This window comes from Nicotiana tomentosiformis, chromosome 8 (genome assembly GCF_000390325.3).
Source record: "Nicotiana tomentosiformis chromosome 8, ASM39032v3, whole genome shotgun sequence".
Classification (NCBI taxonomy): domain Eukaryota; kingdom Viridiplantae; phylum Streptophyta; class Magnoliopsida; order Solanales; family Solanaceae; genus Nicotiana; species Nicotiana tomentosiformis.
In genome coordinates this window covers 2,920,345-2,942,089 of record NC_090819.1, presented here as the reverse complement: position 1 = coordinate 2,942,089, position 21,745 = coordinate 2,920,345, and positions in this window count along the sequence as shown.

Genomic DNA, 21,745 nt, shown 5'->3' with positions numbered 1-21,745 from the left:
ACAACTATAGTTTATTTCTGAATCTTCAGTATATATTCTAGGCAAAACACAGGGAAACAAGAAATTAAATGGCTGCATATACATCCGCGCGCAGACGTAATTTGATATGGCCGTAGGACAAAAGAAACCATACTTTTTTTTTAATATAATAAGCAAATAAAATAACAAGACATGTAATGATAAAAGTGTATTATTGTGTATAGATGTTCGTAACATGCAGCGGATGATAATAACAATCATACGAAGATCTTTTCGTGTTTAAAATTTATGTACATGTTAAAGATCGGATCTGAGACGTACCTGGTGAAGAGAGTCCCGTTTCAAAAATTCTTCGATAATCAATAGTGAGAAGACTTTATGCTCTATACGGAGACCGATCCTTACTATCAACTTTTGATCAATGAAACACGCGAACAAATAGAATAAAAACTAGTGCTGAAATTTAAAATATCTCAACTCAATGGTAAAAGATCAAGAAACACTTTTTTTGTAATTCTATGTATTGTATTTCTTCTCAAGACTTAATGTGGCAAATTTTCTTCATCACCCTTTATATAGCATCACCTATAAATTATTTTCCTATTTGATTGAGCTAATGATTTACTCTAGGTAAAAGTTTATAACAAAATAAACTTATGAAATTTTCCATTGGAGAAACGTATATACCATTCCGATGGGATACGTGCGCCGTCGTAAGCTTGTCCTTTATGGACGTCCAATTCAATTCCAAATTGGATTGGATTATGAGAATTAACTAATATTTTATATTAAAAAATATCAATCCCATTCTTAATGGGTTTGAACTAATCTTACGTCCATTTTTGGACTTTGTTGTCCGTCCAATTCTAAATTGGATTTCCAAATAAGTTTTTAATAATATATTATATACATACCTTATATATATATAATTTTCTATTCGAAACAGAAAACTTCAGTTTGTTCACAATATTAATTATATCATCTGTGCTACCAAAGAACATAATAATATTTTATTTGAACTAATAATTTAATTTATTTGACTAATCAAATTCTTTAATTTAATTATCAAACAATAAAATAATTAATCCTTTAGCAAAGATCAGAACACTCGTTAATGTGCGACCCCATAGGTTCAATACTAAGCCAGTAGTAAATTGATCATATCAATATACTAATCAAGGGTGACATCTAGCAACACTCCTTAACATCCGGATAGCATGAAGTATACAATTTGCTCTCAAGAACCGATAGAAGAATAATGTAGTATTTCCTTATGACCTTATAGCTCTGGGTCACCCTAGGATATGGTTTAACTGCCAAATCCTAATAGGCGACCAACTATGTGCTCATGTCAAATATAATCAACCATTGAATGACCTAAGAAACTCTTTTCTTCTATCATTCAATTGCCCTAGCCAAGGCCTTAATTTGATCGTTTATAATTCATGACAACATGGAGCTTAAACTCATTACCAAGAGTCGACAGATTCCATCTTGATCAATCACTAATTCTACAAGTATTTATTCATACCAAATATCCTTTCAACGATCTCCATGGGAGCCATAGGTGTCTAGTATCAAAGCACAATAAATAACTTGTCAATTACGGTGACGATCTCAGGTCAAAAGAAACTCTTACATCATATTCTTCAAGAGAATATCCTATTGACAGTTCATTCAATTGCCCTGGCCAAGGCCTTAATTTGATCGTTTATAATTCATGACAACATGGAGCTTAAACTCATTACCAAGAGTCGACAGATTCCATCTTGATCAATCACTAATTCTACAAGTATTTAATCATACTCAATATCCTTTCAACTATCGCCCCGGGGACATAAGTGTCTAGTATCAAAGCACAATAAATAACTTATCAATTTCTATGACAATCTCAGGTCAAAGGAAACTCTTACATCATATTCTTCAAGAGAATATCCTATTGACAGTTTATGGTAATTCTAACCATTAGGAATTATCCAATGAGTCGATTCAATGATCATATCTCTTTATGCATCATTTATCTATGTGATTTAGTTAATGTGATCAACTAATCTTTATCCCATAAAGACGATCACATAAATATTGACCTAACGGGATTATTAATGTCCAAATTAATAATCCTACGATCAAGAACAAATTTAGATTAAATTATAAGAAATTTCACTCTCATTATCATGATCTCCATCATAATGTCAAGTCTCAAAATTTAATCAAGGACTTTGTCAAGTTAATCAAATAATTAATAATAACTATGATAAAAGATTATCAGATACCATATATTTTTATATCAAATAATATTCACAAAAATATGTTCAAATCATCAATCATGAGTGTGATGACCCAAAATGTCATCTTTAAATTTAATAATTAATTATGTGTTCTAAGACTTCGAAAAGCACTATTTATCATTTCTCGACTTGCGTGCGCAGTCCGTAATTTTTTTCGGAAAGTTTTTATATTAAAAATGGATTAAAATATGAATTAGAGCTTTAAAACTTAACTGAGTTGACTTTGGTCAACATTTTGAGCAAACGGACTCGGATCAGTGTTTTGACAATTCCGGTTATACCTGTTAGTCAGGACGGACTGACCCGTTTACAACCCGGTTCAGCCCGGTACTGTAGCATTGGGGGGATGGTACGGGTTGGGCGGGGAGCGGATTTCAAACGAACAGTTTTTTCATACCGGTGCACCGGAACCTGCTAACCCGTTAACGGATTTTTAACGGGCTACAACCCAGTATCAAGGAGATAATAGAAGTGCTAGATTAAATACATTTAAAGAAAAATGTGTACACTATGGACTAAAATCAAGACTCATGCGTGAAGAAATAGTTACTAGGTGGAATTATACTTATTTATTCTTAAAATGTTATTATAAATATAGAATGCCTATAACTGAAGTTGCTAATTCTCATTGTACCGATCCTAGCCGTTTGTTAACATCTAGATTCTAGAACTTGGGATGTCATTGAAGATGTTGTAAAAAATTTACAAAATTTTTATGTGGCTACACTTGAGTTTTCTGGAGCTTATTATCCTACTATTGCAAATGGTTTAGTTCATATTGCTGAAATTTTTCTTTTACTACATAATTTGAAGAAGAAAGAAGGATATACTTCTATTGTTGAATATATGCTAGATAAATTTAAAAAATATTTCTACCCAATTCCTCCTATTTACCTATTTGGTGCTATTTTAAACCCTTCTATCAAAATGGCCACTTGTCGCCAATTAATCAGTGCTTTATATTCTTATATGGATATTGGACCAACTGAAACTCCTGATATTGACACTTATATTTCTGATCTACACAAACATTTAGAAACATTATATAATTATTATGCTAACATTGTTGATGTTTCTTCTGCCGTAGATGCAAATATTCTTTCAAGTTCAGTTTTTGATGTACTATTTCTTATTTTTTATAATTGTTAAAAGCTTTTAATTTGCAAGTTCAAAAATAAAAAAATTAAAAAAGAACTTGCAACTTAATTTGAAGTATTATATATTATTCAATAAAAATATCAAATGAAAGCCTTCGGAGATTGATCCTTACATATTGCCTATTGGTCTTATTAAATAATTTTTTGTAGCCACTTACTTTCAAATTTCAATTTTAAAATTCAAATTTCAAATTTTAAAATTCAAATTTCAAATTTAAAACTTTAAAATTCAAAGTTTAATTCTAAGCCTTAAAAGTTTGCAAACACTTAAGTATCAATAACATTGAATAAGAAAAATAAAATTTAGTTTTAAAAAAAAAAATAGCCCGATCCGGTCCAACCCGCTAAGCCCGAACCCGGACGGACCAAAACAAATCCGAAAAAGTACAACCTGCTAACAGCCCGAAACGTTAAACGGACGGGCTGGTTTTTTTGTATACAACCCGTCCCAGCCTGCCCATTAAACACCTCTAGTTCCGGTAGGTCCGTATCATGATTTGGGACTTGGGCATATACCCGGAATCAAATTCTGAGGTCCCTAGCCCGAGATAGAAAATTTTGATAAAAAATTAACAGTTTAAGTTCAAATAGTGATCGGATGTCAAATTATGTGAAAACGACCCCAGAATAGAATTTTGATGATTCCAACAGTTCCGTATGGTGATTTTGGACTTAGGAGCGTGATTGAAATTTTATTTGGAAGTCCGTAGTGAAATTAGACTTGGAATGGCTAAAACATGAATTTAAGTTTGGAAGTTTGACCGGGGAGTTGACTTTTTGATACTGGAGTCGGAATCCAGTTCCGAAAATTTTCATAGCTCTGCTATGTCATTTATGACTTGTGTGCAAAATTTGAGGTTAATCGGACTTGATTTGATAGGTTTCGACATCGATTGTAGAAGTTGGAAACTTAAGTTTCATTAAGCTTCAATTGGAGCATAATTCGTGGTTTTAGCATCGCTTTATGTGATTTGAGGTTTCAAATAAGTTCGTATGATGTTTTAGGACTTGTTGGTATATTTGGTTGAGGTCCCGAGGGCCTCGGGTGAGTTTCGGATGGTTAACAGATCAAAAGTTGGACTTAAAACAACTCCTGCAATTTTTCCTTTATGCTGGAAATTCTGGGCCAAGATCGAGGCCATGATCAAAGCTATGATCGAGGCCATGATCGAACCATGATCGAGGCCGAGGATCGAGGTCATGATCGAGAGCTGCCTGGGCAGAATTATAAAAGAGAGCATTCGTCCCATTAGCCATTTTTAACAAATTGGAGCTTGAGCAGAGACGATTTTTGATAGATTTTTAAGGAAAAGATATTGGGGTAAGTGATTCTAACTCATATTTGGTAAATATACACGAATATATCATTGTTTTCACCATTTAATCAGTGTTTTAAGATTGAAATTTGGGAAATTTTTAGAAATCTCATAGAAATGAATTTTTGATATTTCGGTATCGATTCGGAGTTGGATTTGAGTGAAATTGGTATGGTTGGACTCGTAATTGAATGGTTGTCAGATTTCGTAACTTTCGCCGGATTCCGAAATATGGGCCCCACGGACGAATTTTTAATTAATTTCGGAATTTTTATTGAAAATGTAGTATTTTCTTATAGAATTGATTCCTATAAATTTTAGTGATTGTATCAAATTATTTTTGATTAGATTCGAACCAATCGAAGTTGGATAATCGAGGAAAAGGCCTACTAGTGGATTAAATTGGAGCAAGACGAGGTAAGTCTCTTGTCTAATCTTGTGAGGGGAAAATTCTCCCATAGGTAATTAAGGTAATAATTGTTGCAAATTGTGGGGGCTACGTACGCACAAGGTGACGAGAGTCCGTGCGTAGCTACTATTAATGTTAAAGTCAGGGTAGTTTAGGACTAAAAGCATGAATTATTTGTGTAAATTGTATTCTTTGTTTAATCAATATTATTTATTTTATATATATATATATATATATATATATATATATATATATATATATTGTAAATTGTTAGATAAAAATATTAAAGGATGGAAATCTCATATGCTTGATTTTCTGTTTAAATTAATTAATTGTTAAGAAAAATTATTCTTCCTCCCGAATTTATCTTATAATAAATATACTCTCCTTCTAGAGGTACATAAGAAAATGTTCTCCTTTCTTGTGGAGCGGGTCGAACGCCTCGGCAGGATAGATGCATCTATGGATCGTGTCGCACATCCCTCGGCAGTGTACACGACACTCTGGATCGGGTCGTACGACCTCGACAGAAATTATGCTTAATAATAATAATTACACGATACTTTGATAGTTTATTGTAGCTTGCGAAGCTAATTGATAAATTAGAAATATTTGGAATTTAAAGAATTATTATTCCTTCTTGTTAAGGAATTATTGTTATTCCTGTAAATGAGACTAATTGATAAATTGGAAACTTTATTGGAATTGAAGGAATTTAATTAATATATTTAGAATTGTTGCATTTGAAGGAATTTAATTATTTCTGCTGGTTAAAAAGATTATTGTAAATTCTGTGAATCATTCTGATTTAAATATTCTAGTTTTATTTTAATTATTATTATTGACCCATAGTGAGTATCAAAGTCGGTCATCTCGTCTCTACCACTTCGAGATTAGGCTTGATACTTTCTGGGTACACGTTGTTTACGTACTCATACTACACTTGCTGCACTTTTTGTGCAGGATCTGAGGCAAGTACTAGTAGGGGACCTATCGTCTTACACCCACATTATCCAGGGGCATAGTGGTGAGCTGCCTTTCTGAGCCGTTCTGCAGCTACCAGTGTCTCTCCTTGTATTTTTCATTCTGTCTATTTTTATTTCAGATAGTATTTGGAGTTTTATATAATCTACTAGATGCTCATACACTTGTGACACCAGGTCTTGACACACACATTGGTAGAAATTGGTGTCTTATTATTTTTTTTGGATTTAAATTTTATCGATATATGTTTAATTTATTAGTTGGCTTGCCTGGCTGTAGTGTTGGGCGCCATCACGACCTATAGGTGAAATTGGGTCGTGACAATGAGATTGGATCTAGGGCATATCTACTATATCCCTAACAATATCCCACTTGCACTAGAGCCAATCGCTCTTGTACTTCATTCCCAATTTTCACTTGTGCTTGTCAAACTCCTTTGTTCCAAGTGCTTTAGTGAATGGGTCTGCAGCATTTTCCTTTCCATCAACCATTTGAATCTCGACGTCTCGGCGTTCAATAATTTCTCTTATCAAGTAATACCTTCGTAGAACATGTTTGGATTTTTGGTGTGATCTGGGTTCTTTTGCTTGAGCAATGACTCCAGTATTGTCACACAACAATGGAACTGCACCTTCTATTGAAGGAACCACACCAAGTTCAATTAATAACTTTTTTATCCATACAACTTCCTTAGCAGCTTCACTAGCTGCTATATTTTCTGCTTCAGTCACTGAATCAACTACTGTAGCTTGTTTGGAACTTTTCCAACTCACTGCACCACCATTTAAGGTAAATACATAACCAGAAATAGATTTGTTTTCATCCCTATCTGAAGAGAAACTTGCATCAGTATAACCTTCAAGTTTCAACTCAGAATCTCCATAAATGAGGAATTAGTTTTTAGTCCTTCTTAAGTACTTAAGAATGGTCTTCACCACCTTCCAATATTCCTCACCAGGATTTGCATGATATCGGCTAGTCACTCCTCGTGCATAAGCTACATTAGGACATGTACATGTCATGGTATACATGATAGCTCCCACTACACTAGTGTATGGGATCCTACTCATGTGTTCTCTCTCTTCAAGTGTTTTAGGACAATCCTCCCTACTGAGAGTAATTCCAGTGCCTATCGATAGATAGCCTCTTTTGGAATTATCCATGTTATACCTCTTTAAGATGGTATCAATGTACAAAGACTGGGAAAGTCCAGGCAGCTTCCTCGATCTATCTTTATAGATTTTTTTTCCCAATATATAAGTTGTTTCTCCCAAGTCTTTCATGGAGAACTGTTCAGATAGCCAAATCTTGGTACTTTGCAATACCGGTATATCATTCTCTATAAGCAATATATCATCAACATACAATACTAAAAATATAATTTTGCTCCCACTAACGTTTTTGTACACACAAGGCTCTTCTTCGCATCTAACAAATTGAACTTTTCAATTGTCTTGTTAAAGCGAATATTCCAATTTCGAGAAGCTTGCTTTAGTCTATAAATGGATCTTCATAGCTTGCAAATTTTATTATGATCAGACGGAGATGTAAAAACTTCAGGTTGTATCATGTACACATCCTTTTCTAGCTCACCATTAAGAAAAGTTGTTTTCACATCTCTTTGCCATATTTCATAATCATAGTATGATGCTATAGCTAGCAAGCAAAATCCTAATTGATTTGAGCATTGCCACGGGAGAGAAAGTCTCGTCATAGTCGACTCTTTCTTTCTATCGATATCCATTGGCAACAAGACGGGCTTTGTAGGTCTCCACCTTTCCGTCTGCTCCAATATTTTTCTTAAAAACATATTTACAACTTATAGGTTTTATATCCTTTGAAGGTTCAATTAAAGTCCATACTTTATTTTCCTTCATGTATTCCATTTCGGATTCCATGACCTTTTGCCATCTCTCATAGTCAGAACTTTGCATAGCCTCTTCATAGGTCTTAGGGTCATCATCATTATGATCAACCTTATTTGATACATCATTGTGTACTATTAGATTTAATCTAGTTGGTACATGACGTTCTCGTGTAGACCTTCTAAGAGGTTCTTGTACAACTTGTTCACCTTGTGCTGGATTTGGTTGTTATTTAATTTGGTTTGGAACTGGTTCATTAACCTGTTCTTGGACTACATTTAGTTATTGAACTTCAACCTTTGAAGATGACAACTTTCTTTTCAACTTCGAAACATCTAATAAAGGTTTTTCAACTTGTGTATCATGATCTTAATTTTGTGCTGATTCATTAGTTTTTTTAACTTCATTAAGTTCTATTTCACCACTACAATTTCCTTCCAAAATAAATTTCCTTTCCTAAAAGGTTGCTTCTCTAGCCACAAACACTTTATGGTCAGAAGGGTGATAGAAATTATATCTTAATGTTCGTTTGGGATACCCAACGAACCTACACTTATCAGATTTTGAGTCAAGTTTATTAGATTGCAGTCTCTTAACATAAGTTGGGCAACGCAAACTTTAATATGTTTAAGGTTAGGCTTACGTCCTTTCCATATCTCATATGGCATTGTAGAGACAAACTTAGTGGGAACTTCATTAAGTAAGTATGTTACTGCTTCTAAAGTATATCCCCATAAATTTATTGGAAGATCAATGAATCTCATCATAGATCTCACCATATCTAATAAGGTTCTATTTCTCCTTTAAGATACACCATTGTGTTGTGGTGTTCCTGGAGGTGTCCACTGTGAGAGAATTCCATTCTCTTTGAGATACCTAGTAAAATCTTCACTAAAATATTCTTCACCTCTATCAGACTTTAGCCCTTTGATACTTTTACTAGTCTGTTTCTCAACTCTACTACCGAACCTTTTGAACATTTCAAAAGATTCAGATTTATGTTTCATAAGATACACAAATCTATATCTTAACATATCATTAGTGAAGGTGATGAAGTAAGAATATCCACCTCTAACTTGAATTTTTATGGGCACACAAACATCTGTATGAATTAGTCCCAATAATTCAGAAACTCTTTCTCCACTTCCAATAAATGGAGATTTGGTCATTTTTCCTTTGAGACAAGATTCACAAGTTGGATATGATTCAAAATCATACTTGTCAAGGTACCCTTCCTTGTATAACTTGTTAATTCATTTCTCTTCAATATGACCAAGCCTATAATGCCAAAGGTATGTATGATTTACTTGATCATCTTTTTTCCTCTTAAGACTAGAAACATGCATAATCGAATTTGCATTCACATTAGGTAAGACATAAACATCATGTTGTAGATAGTCATTCACATATAAATCATTACCATAATGAATAGAGCAAATACCATTGCCTATATTAATTAGAAACCCATGTTTGTCCAACATAGAAGTTGAAATTATGTTCGAAACAAATTTAGGAACATAATAACAATAATCTAGCTATGGCTGCAACTTTTGTACAACTTCCAACTTGTAGATTAACTTCTCCTTTCTTCAGCCTCCTACTTATTTTCAACCCTTGCAACATATTGCAGATGTTATAACCACTGCTAGTATCTAATACCCACAGTGAAGAATTAGTAGTAGCTAAAGAAACCTTGAAAATATTTTTCATTAATGTTTTACCTTGTTTCTTATCCTTTAGAGTTGCAAGATACTCCTTGTAGTTTCTCTTCCAATATTCTTTATTCTTACAGTGAAAATATTCAACATCATATACTCACTACAAGATCAAATTTTCAGAAAGTTCTTTACCAAGCTTGTACCCCAACTTCTCAAGATCTTCGATAAGATCAATCACATTGACATGGGGTCCAACTGGAGAGTTTCCAATGTCCAACTGTGTATCATCCATCTTCTTAAGATGTTCAATGATTGTAGTTGGATCCATATTCTGATGTTTCCTGTGGAGTTTAGAGCTCACTGAAGCGAGACTGATGCGTGTAATATCAAGGCATTCTTCCAAGTATTTCTGATAAACCTTGGTGACTTCAACATCATTCTCTGGTGAGACTAGCTTTGCAGGCTTATCGATCACATCAATGAGATTTTCATGCATGAGAGCAATTCTCAAATTTCTATATCAGTCATCAAAGATTGGTCCTACCAACTTGTAGGTCTCAAGTATTTCACGCAGTGATATAACAGACATATTGAGAAATCTAAAATATAGAAAAGAAAAGGAAATAATATAATAACATATTACATATATCATAAAGATATGGACTTTTATCTAAATGATATTTTTACTAATTATTTTAAACTATTTATCCTCATTATAGTTTAAGAAATATTTATTTCTGTTAGTGGAGTAAAGAAATCCTTTAACAGTATGTATGAGCCCCTTGGAAGTCAAGTTGTTTCTCACATATATTTTAAAGGTAGGTACTCTTACTAATTGCATCCCCATTAAAGTTTCTTAAAAAGCTCAATGGCAAATAGTCCCCTAGTAGTCAGGTCGATCCTATCGGCATAGTTGAGTTCAACCATCATGAAAGCAAAGAACTTATTAATTATATGATATATACTATAAGAACATATTACATGTATCATAAAGACATGGACTTTTATCTAAATGATATTTCCACTAATTATTTTTAACTATTTACCTGCATTATAGTTTAAGAAATCCTTATTTCTGTTAGTGGAGTAAAAAAATCCTTTAATAATATGTATGAGCCCCTTGGAAGTCAAGTCATTTCTCACATATATTTTATAGGTAGGTACTCTTACCAATTGTATCCCCATACAATTTCCTTAAATAGCTATATGTCAAATAGTCCCCTGGTAGTCAGGTCGATCCTATCGGCATAGTTGAGTTCAACCATCATGAAAACAAAGAACTTATTAAATTTTATACCCCCCGGTAGTCCAGGCATTTAGTGTAAAATTAAATAATTCTTCCAATCCATGCATCTAATGCAATAAATAATTTTAACATATTTAAGTCTCCTGGTTGTCAGGCCGCTCCTTATTGTAACGACCCAACCGATCGTTTTGAGTATTACAATCATGTTCCCCCATTTACTAGTCAACTTATGCTTTACAGTTATTTTATGACTTACTGAATTAGTTGGTTTGGGTCCAGAAGAATTTCGGAGTGACATGAGACACTTAGTTTCACAATTGAAAACTTAAGTTGGAAACAGTTAACCGGATGTCGACTTAGGTGCAAACGACCTCTGAATTGAATTCTGATGATTCCAATGGCTATGTATGGTGATTTTGAACTTAGGAGCATGTCTAAAAAATTATTTGGAGGTCCGTAGTGGAATTAGGCTTGAAATGGCAAAAGTTGAATTTTTGGCAAGTTTGACCAGGGGGTTGACCTTTTGATATCGGGGCCGGAATCCGATTCTGGAAATTTGAATAGCTCTGTTATGTCATTTATGACTTGTGTGAAAAATTTGAAGTCATTCCGGATTGATTTGATGAGTTTCGGCACAAGATATAGAATTTGAAAGTTCAAAGTTCATAGATTTTGATTTGAGGTATGATTCGTCATTTTGGTATTGTTTGATATGATTTGAGGCCTCGAGTAGGTCCATGTTATGTTATAAAACTTGTTGGTATATTGGTACGAGGTCCCGAGTGACTCGGGTGAGTTTCGGACGAGGTTCGGAGCATTTTGGAAGTTTTAGTTAAGGCTGGAAATTTTCGTCGCAGGTGCGACAAGGCAGTCGTAGAAATGAAGGGTGCAGAAATGGCCTAACGCGTGAAGAAGATACCTTCGCAGGTGCGAGCTTCGTCCGCAGAAGCGGATGTCACAGATGCGACTTTTCCACCGCAGATGCGGAAGTCGCTAGGCAGAAGCCTTAAATTTGGGGTTTCACTATTTTTAGCCATTTTTCGGATTTTGGAGCTCGGTTTGGGCGATTTTGGAGAGGAAGTTTTCCACACAACTTGGGTTAAGTATTTTTGACTCCCTTGTGATTATATTCCATGAATTAATCTTCGTTTTCGGCTTTAGATTATTGACTTTTCAATAGAAATCTGAGAAATTTTCTACAATTTCATAAAATAAATTTTCGAGATTTGAACACCGATTCGGAGTCGGATTTGAGTGAAATTTGTATGGTTGAACTTGTAATTAGATGGATTTTCAAATTTTATGAGTTTCGTCAGATTTCAAAACGTGGGCCCCACATGCGATTTTTGAGTGTAATTTCAGATTTATTGGGAAACATTAGTATTTTGATATGGAATTAATTCCTATAAATTATGTGGACTGAATCAAATTAATTGTGACTAGATTCGAGTCGTTCAGGATTTGATACACATAGAATGTAAATTCTGAAGCATCGTTTAGCTTGCTCGACATTGGATTCGTCTTGTTCGAGGTAAGTAACTCTTCTAATCTTGGAGTTGAGGGTATGAACCCTGAATATACGTGTTATGTATTTGGTATTGATGTGACGCACATGCTAGGTCACGGTCATGTGGGTTGCACCGTGTGAACTATGGCTCCGTTATTTCTGTGGTATTGTGTAGTTACCTGAACTTGTCTGAAATCATGAAATCTCTACCTACTAGAGTTATCAAAATGTGATTCATGCTATAAACTATATTTAGGCTACATGCTTATCCTGTTGGGACCCACCGAGGTCATTTCTGATGTTGAGTTATCTTCTTTCATTGCATTACATACTCAGTCATACACATTCATATGCATATCATATCTCAGTCTCTGTTGTTATTTATTGATACATCATATCATCATTTTTGGGCTAGTTTTTGTCACGCCCCGAACTCGAGAAGCGCGACCGGTGCTCAACCGAGTGAACTCAGTCAAGCAAGCCTACGTTACATCAACCTCTCATCATAACTCATGCTTGATTTATCAAAACATAATTAAATCATGACTTTCATATTTGAATGCATTTGGCTCAATGGCCCGTAATTTGTTTTTTCTCTCGTGATGGGTACATAGCTTCATAAATATTTGTGAACATAAATACATGACGAAACTCAAAAACTTAAGTACATGACCCACAGTGTACATGGAGCTTCTATGACAATAGATACCTAAGTACATAAAACCAACTAGACTCAAATGCCTAATAGAATTGTAGCGGGCTCACCATAATCTGCTGCGCAGAAGATCCTTATCAAAGATCCATATCATCATATAGAAGTATACCTGCATCCATTAAAAGATGCAGCGCCCCCGGCAAAAGGGACGTTAATACTATCGAATAGCACTAGTATGTATAGCTAAAAATCCTCTTTCAAAATAGAATGCAAATATGATCTATACGTGGAATACATAATATAAAGTAATTGAAACAACATGTACAAATAAGGCCAATGAAAATGGCACGTAATGTTTGCGTTAACAATGCGTCTCACTAGACCGTCCATATCCCTCTCTTATCTTACACCTATACATTTCATAAACCGTTCATAGGATTCCATAGACAATACACCTATGCGTCTCATCGACCGTTCATAGGATTCACATATATCATACAAAACACATGTGCGTTTCATAGACCGTTCACAGTATTTACTTACACAATACACCTGTGCATTTCATAGACCATTCATAGTATCATCTATACCGTACACCTGTGCGTTTCATAGACCGTTCATAGTGTTTACTTACACAATACACCTGTGTGTTTCATAGACCATTCACAGGATTACATATACAATACAAATACACTTATGTGTTTCATAGACCGTTCACAGTGTTTACTTATATAATATACCTATGCGTTTCATAGACCGTTCGTAGGATTTCATATACAATGCAAATACACTTGTGCGTTTCATAGACCATTCACAGTGATTTCATAATATGATATACCTATGCATTTCTTAGACTGTCCACAGGATTTCATATCATAATATACCTATGCGATTAATAGACCGTCCATAGGATTTCATAACACAATATACCTATGTGTTTCATAGACCGTCCATAGGATTTCATAACAAGATATACCTATGTGTTTCATAGACCGTCCATGGAATTTCATAACACAATATACCTATGCGTTTTATAGACCGTCCATAGGATTTCATAACACAATATACCTATGTGTTTCATAGACCGTCCATAGGGTTCACATATTTTACACCTATGCGTTTCATAGCCCGTACATAGGATCACATATACAATACACCTATGTGTTTCATAGCCCATCCATAGGGTTCACAACACATTATTATGCACATAATCATATATAAAGTCAAAGCAACATGATTAACACTACTTTTAAGATCGTAAGTTCCAGGATCATTGAGACACTTCATGTTCATGATCATTATGGAGAAACATCGCTCATTACATTAGCACATGTATGGTGAATCAATAAGTCAATTTCAGTGGCACATGGCCCAAATTCGTTTTCATAAGATTTATCATCATTTAGCATATGATATCTCTCTTCCACCTCATATATACCCTCTTATCAACTTATGGTCATTAGCTATGTTCATGATTCTTGGGGACTTAATATCGGAGTCATTTACATTAATTATTTTAGTAGCATACATACTATGATAGAAACCATAGAGACATACAACACCTCATAATTCTCATTTTGGCAAACGGCAACATTTCATGTTCATACCATCACTTACTTGTACTTGCCATGGGTGATCATAGGACATCAAGAACATTTAAAATATTTAGGAACACTATAGCCTCTCCTCATGAGGGCGTAAGAGCTTATAACACATTGGAAACATAAGTACAAGTACATTCGTCTCATAACCTTTCCCACCATATATCACTTCACAATTACTTTCAACTACTTACAACATCATTATTTCATTGGCTCCCTTGGCCATAAATATTCTTATTCATTCATGGCACTGTGGCCGTATATCATACTCCACACTTTCATTTCTTCCCTTTCATAGATCATCATCATAATTATCAACAAGTAGAATATTCCGAAATTCACAACTTTAAGTTCATTAGTAATGAAGGCTTTAAACACAATAGATTTCTTTCCAATAAATGAAGTAAAATGATTGGCAATCGAAGCATAAGTTAAGATCATATACAATTTCTACTCACGAATGTGTAAGAACACAAAACACATTGAAAAATACTTACAAAGCATAGCATTAGCTAAAACAGTCACATTTGGGCATCACTTGAGTTCATAAGCTTTTAGCCAATTATATTATTGAAGTCAATTTTGGAATAGTTGAGTCAAAGCTTATTTCATAATATTTCTCACATTATTTTATTTTATTGGCACCATTGGCCACAAGTATAACTTTCACTACTGGCACGTTGTCCACCCTTTATATCCCCAATTCACTTATTTTACTTTCAGCCATCTTTATAGGTCATTAACAATAAGACATTTCCAATCAAGACTTTAGGTACACATACGAGCAATTAAGAGTTTAAGAATATTGAGCTTTTCTCACACAATTTGGCATACTATCTTTCATTGAAACACTACTCAAAGCCATAACATTTTAATACACAACCCATACTTTGAACATCTATCTTTCGACATAAGGCTCATTCGGGATAATCAAATTTATAGGGAATAACCTGGAATATAGAAGTTAGGAATCTTGAGCCAATCATACTTGATCTTACGGAAACATTATGGAATTCAATTCCAAGAGAGAAAGTTTAGTCGGCATACCTTGATTTGAGCTTTTCTTAAATTACTACAACGTTCCAGAAATTCTAGCAATCCCAATCTATTTTGAGACATAACAAAAATTGAACCATTATTAGGAAGATATTCATGATCTCAGCTCATTTGAGCATTTTATCAAGCACTAGGTGTGCAAATCTAATTACAAGGTTCTTCTACAAGATTTCCTTCACTCCACAACACAGTCTTTACTATTGAGCTCAACAATCTTCCCACAAACCTTATTAGTACAAGCATGTATAAATAATGCTCTTATACCCAATAATCATACTCCAAATCAACCATCTTTTACCCAAATTCTAAATTGAAGATTATGGGTTTGAATCTTACCTCTTAGATGAAGAACTTGTGAGATTTCCTTGTTAATCACCCAAGATTTGAGCAAGACTTGATGAATAATTAGCCTAGGGTTTCCTCTCTCTCTAAAACACTCTCCCTTCTCTCTAAAAATATAAGATTTTTGGCCAAAATGACTTAATCCCTCTCTATTCCTGGCCTTGGGGTTATTTAATGAGTTTCCACGTATGCGACCGCAGATTTGGCCGCGCATTGGCCGCAGATTTGAGGCAGAAACTCTCAAATATGCGCGGCCGCGGATATGGTCTCGCATCTCCGCACATATGACACATGTCCAGTAAGATGGCCATAACTTTCTTTATACATATCCAAATGACAAACAATTTGATGCGTTGGAAACTAGATTCAAAGATATTTAATTTGATAGGTATATCACCACTTAAGTCATTATATTGAATGAGTTATATTCATTTGAAGTTGGGTCTTGTGCTAATTGAAATATCATTTCCACTTAATGTGTCCAACTTGTTCCACACAAGTTCTTGTCATTCCCAAAACTACTTAGTATGTTACAACACACCTTAAACATACATTATCAATTCAACATGATGTTGTTCAATCCCATAGGTCTCCTTTAATACTCAAATACGTTATTCCCAAATATCATTGGCGCACTTTAAAAAAACTTAAATCATTAGGAAATGTTTACGAGGTCTTACAGTTTCATGACATTGTGAGCCCGTGAGAGAGAGAATGGAGAGATTGATGACTGAGTGAGGCCAACAGCCTGATTGATTCTAAAATTGATATTATGGCATGTGATTTGTCCGTGCGGATGATAGCGCTTGGGCTGAAGGAGCCCTTCCAGAGTCTGCACACACACACAGTGAGCGCAATTGATATTATTGAGGGATGGATCTTCCCTGGACATGGATCTTGTCTGAAGCATTATATACCTGGAGATGGATCTTCTCCACGGGCTGGATTATCCCTACTCAGTACTGAGTGACTGATGATCAGTTGATGTATATATTCCGGGATGGATCTTCCCTGGGCCGGATTGGCCACATATAGTACAAAGTGATTGAGCATGATGAGTGAGAAAGTGAGATTGAGTACTCTGAGAGTGTGAGTACATGAGTTCATCTCTGAGATACATTGCATTGGCATGCACACATGACACACGCGCATAGAGATGTATTTTTCTCATGTTGTACGGTATCACGTCATTCATGACTTCTCACACATATTGACATATGGGCATACTGATGCATTTGTTTTACACTCGCTATCTAGAAAGAAAATGAAACATCTTAATTATTATTTAAAGGAATTTTGGAAGAGTTACTGTTTTCAAACTTATTCATATTTTTGGCAACCTAAGTAAATAATTTGGGTTTTCACTGATGTACTTGAAAGGCAGAACTATTTTTAGAAATCATGATTTTGTTGAGTATTTTATCTCTTAGTTACTTTTTGTATTACTTGCTTTATGTTATTATGAACTGTTGTTGGTTATTGGGGTTGGACTCTCACCTTGGTATAAGCTCGTCACTACTTTTAACCTAATGTTAGGTTTATTACTTATTGAGTACATGGGGTCGGTTGTACTCATATTACACTTCTGCACCTTGCGTCCAGATGTTGGCTGTTGATGTTGTTGTGTTCGTTGGGAGCTGGATCTGAAGGTGTACCTGCGTTCCGGTTGTAGCTGCCTCTTGTTCATGGTAGCCTTAGATTCATAAAACTCTGTTTATGTACTTTTCAAACAAATGATGTATTTATTTCATACCAGCTTTGTAAACTCTATTCTTAGAAGCTCATGATTTGTACTATCAGTTCTTGGGGAATGTATCAGATTCAGATATATCTTTAATTAAATTGTTTTATTAAATGTTATTGCAATTGGTTAGTGGTTAATTGGCTTACCTAGCGGGTTGGGTTAGGTGCCATCACGACTAGACGGATTTTTGACCATGACACTTATAAACAATAAATAAATAAAATTATTTATTTTTATGGATAGCTTTACAATAAAATATCTTATATTTTATTATTTAAGAACTCAAATTTTAGTAAGAGGGAATTGTTACTAAAACAGCTTTTAATAACATAAAGATCAAATCTTTTATAGCATGTGAATTTAATTCAAGTTGTCTACATGCTTAGTTCTAACTTAATTTACATCACATGTAACAAATAATTCAAAATTATATAACAAACAAGCACGTGACATAAAAACGAAATTCAACATACTTCTAAGATGTTTATCTTATATATCACATATATCGCATAAAATATTTCATGTCAGAATGTCATTATTAATTAAAATCTCATGAACTAATAACAATTAAAATAATAGTAGAATCCAATAACCTATTATAGATTATCGTCGTATCAAATACAAAATCGCGTAGTACCATCCTTCTTCTTCACAAATAATACCGGTGCATCCCAAGGCGATACACTCGGTCTGACGAACCCTTTGGCTAGTAACTCCTCAAGTTGTTCTTTCAATTCCTTTAGAGCCATGCGATACGGTGGGATAGATATAGGCTGGGTATGTGGAGCCAAGTCAATACAGAAATCAATATCATGATCAGGTGGCATACTTGGAAGATCTAAAGGAAATACATCGGAGAACTCCCGAACTACAGGCACTGAATCAATAGCCGGAGTCTCTGCACTAGTATCCCGAGAATAGGCTAGATAAGCTAAACAACCCTTCTCAACCATGTGTTGAGCCTTCATAAAAGAAATAACCTGATTAGGTGCACTAACAGACGAACCCTTCTACTCCAACCTAGGAAATTCTGGAATAGCCAAGGTAATAGTCTTGGCATGGCAATATAGGATGACATGATATGGATATAACCAGTCCATACCTAGGATGATTTCAAAATCAGTCATCTCAAGCAATAGGAGATCTACTCTAGTCTTATAACCACATAATGTAATAATACAGGACCGGTAGATCCGATTTACAATAACAGAATCGCCCATAGGAGTGGACACAAAAACATGAGTACTCAAGGAGTCACGAGAAACACCCAGAAATTGAGCAAATAGAGAAGACACATATGAATACGTAGATCCTGGATCAAATAATACGGAGGCATCTTTGCCGCAAACAGAAATAATACCTGTAATCACAACATCTGAGACCTCTATATCCGGTATGGCCGGAAAAGCATAGAACTGAGCTGGAGCGCCAACTGGTTGGCCTCCGCCTGGCTGAACTCCACCTCTAGGATGACCCCTACCCACCTATCCTCCACCTCTTGGTGGTCGGAATACTGGTGGAGCAACTGGTGCGGTAATCATAGGCTGCTGACCCTGTTGCACCGGCCTACCCTGGAGCCTGGGGCAGAATCTCCGTATGTGACTGGGATCCCCACACTCGTAACAACTCTTCGATACAATGGGATGCTAACTAAGAATATGGCCCTGGTGACCTGAATACCCACTGGAAGAACCTTGAATAGCTGGTGGGCGATAAGAACTCTCTAGTATAGCTCGCACTAGAGCACCCCGAGGAGGCGGTGATGCTGGATATGGGGGCCTGCTAGATTGCCCTCTCACTAACTGACCTCTTCCCCAGATGGAGCACCTCTAAACTCTCCCGAATACCTAAATCGCTTATCTCTAGTAACCTGCTCTCGGCTACGCTGACGCACACATTCAATCCTTCGAGCTATCTCCACGACTAGCTCATAAGAAGTGCCCATCTCAACCTCTCGAGCCATAGTGGCATGAATGCCAGTATGTAAACCCGCAACAAACCTCCACACTCTTTCCGCCTCAGTAGGGAGTATCATAAGTGCATGGCGAGATAACTCAGAGAACCTTACCTCATAATCGGTCACTAACATCTGACACTGCTAGAGCTGCTCAAACTAAAACTGTAACTCTTCCCTCTGGGAGGGTGGAATATACTTGTCCAGGAAGATACGGGTGAATCTGTCCCAAGTCATGGGAGGAGAATCTGCTGGTCTGCCAAGAACATAAGACTTCCACCATCTACGGGCCCTTCCCTCTAGCTGAAAAGTAGCAAAGTCAACCCCATGAGACTCCAATATCCTCATGTTGTACAGTCTATCCTTGCATCGATCAATGAAATCCTGGGGATACTCATGTCGCTCACCCCCAAAGACATGAGGATATAGTCTAGTCCATTTGTCCAATAGTTTCTGCGGATCAGCGGCTGCAGCTGGCCTGGGTTCAGGTGTAGCTGCTGCTACTGACTGGGCTCCACCCACGGGTAGTGCACCCTGGGTCTGATATACAATAACCGCCTGCCCATGAGCCTGCACGTTAGGGGTCTGTGCCCTCCCCCCCCCCGCCCCGCCTAAGATGTGGCTGGGTCTACCGAAAATAAACTTGCCTGAGTCATAGTGTCCATGAACCTCATCATACAACCCATGACATCCTGAAATCCCGGTACAGATGTGAAATCCACCGGAGCTGGCTCTGCCACAGGCACCTCACCATGTTCCTCAATAATGGGATTCTCTATTGGACCCACTGGCAGCATAACTGGAACAATCCTGGGATGTCCTCGCCCCTTATCACGAGCTGGAGCCCTCCCTCGGCCTCTGCCTCGGCCTCTCACAACTGGGGAGTAGCTCTTCCTTGGAATGGAACCTCATTAGAGCGCGTTCTCACCATATGTGAGAGAATAAGAGAAAGATATTTAAGACTACATCAATTTCACGATGGAATATGAAGAAAGGTAGTTTTCTAACACCCTATAGCCTCTCGACAATAAGTACAGACGTCTCCGCACCGATCCGTAAGACGCTATTAGGTCTGCTCATAACTTGTGAGACCTACGTGAACCTAGTGCTCTGATACCATGTTGTCACGACCCAATTTCACCTATAGGTCGTGATGGTACCCAACACTACAGCTAGGCAAGCTAACTATTAACTTAAACCCATATTCAATTCTTTAAAAATTAACCGAGTAATTAAACTCTTCTTACTTGCAAGAATTTAATAAATTAAAATAACCAAGAACATAATTTAAATCCAACTATTCTACCAATGTGTGTGCCAAGACCCGGTGTCACAAGTGTATGAGCATCTAGTAGATTATACAAAAATTATAAAGAATGTCTGAAGTAAAATAGACAGAATAAAACTCCCAGAAGAGGCACTAGTTACTGCAGAACGGCTCAGAAAGTAGCTCACCACTAAGCCTCTGGATAATACGGGTACACACCGATAGGTCCAACAATAGCATCTGCCTCAGGTCCTGCACAAAAAGTGCAGCAAGTGTAGCATGAGTACGTAAACAACGTGTACCTAGTAAGTATCAAGCCTAATCTCGAAGAGGTAGAGACGAGATGACCGACTTTGACACTCACTATGGGTCGATAATAATAATTGAAATAAAACTAGAATATCTAAATCAACATGATTCACAGAGTTAATAATGATTTATTTAACCAACAGAAAATATTAAATTCCTTCAAATGCAATAATTTCCAAACTATTAATTAAATTCACAAACTGCAATTGAAATGCCAAGGTATCGTATAATTATTATTATTCGGTACGATTTCTGGTTAGGTCGTACGACCCAATCCAGAGTATCGTGTACACTGCCGAGGGACATGCGGCGCGATCCATAGATGCATCTATACAGTCGAGGCATTCGGCCCGCTCCACAAGAAAGGAGGACATTTTCTTATGTACCTCAGGAAGGAGAGTATATTTA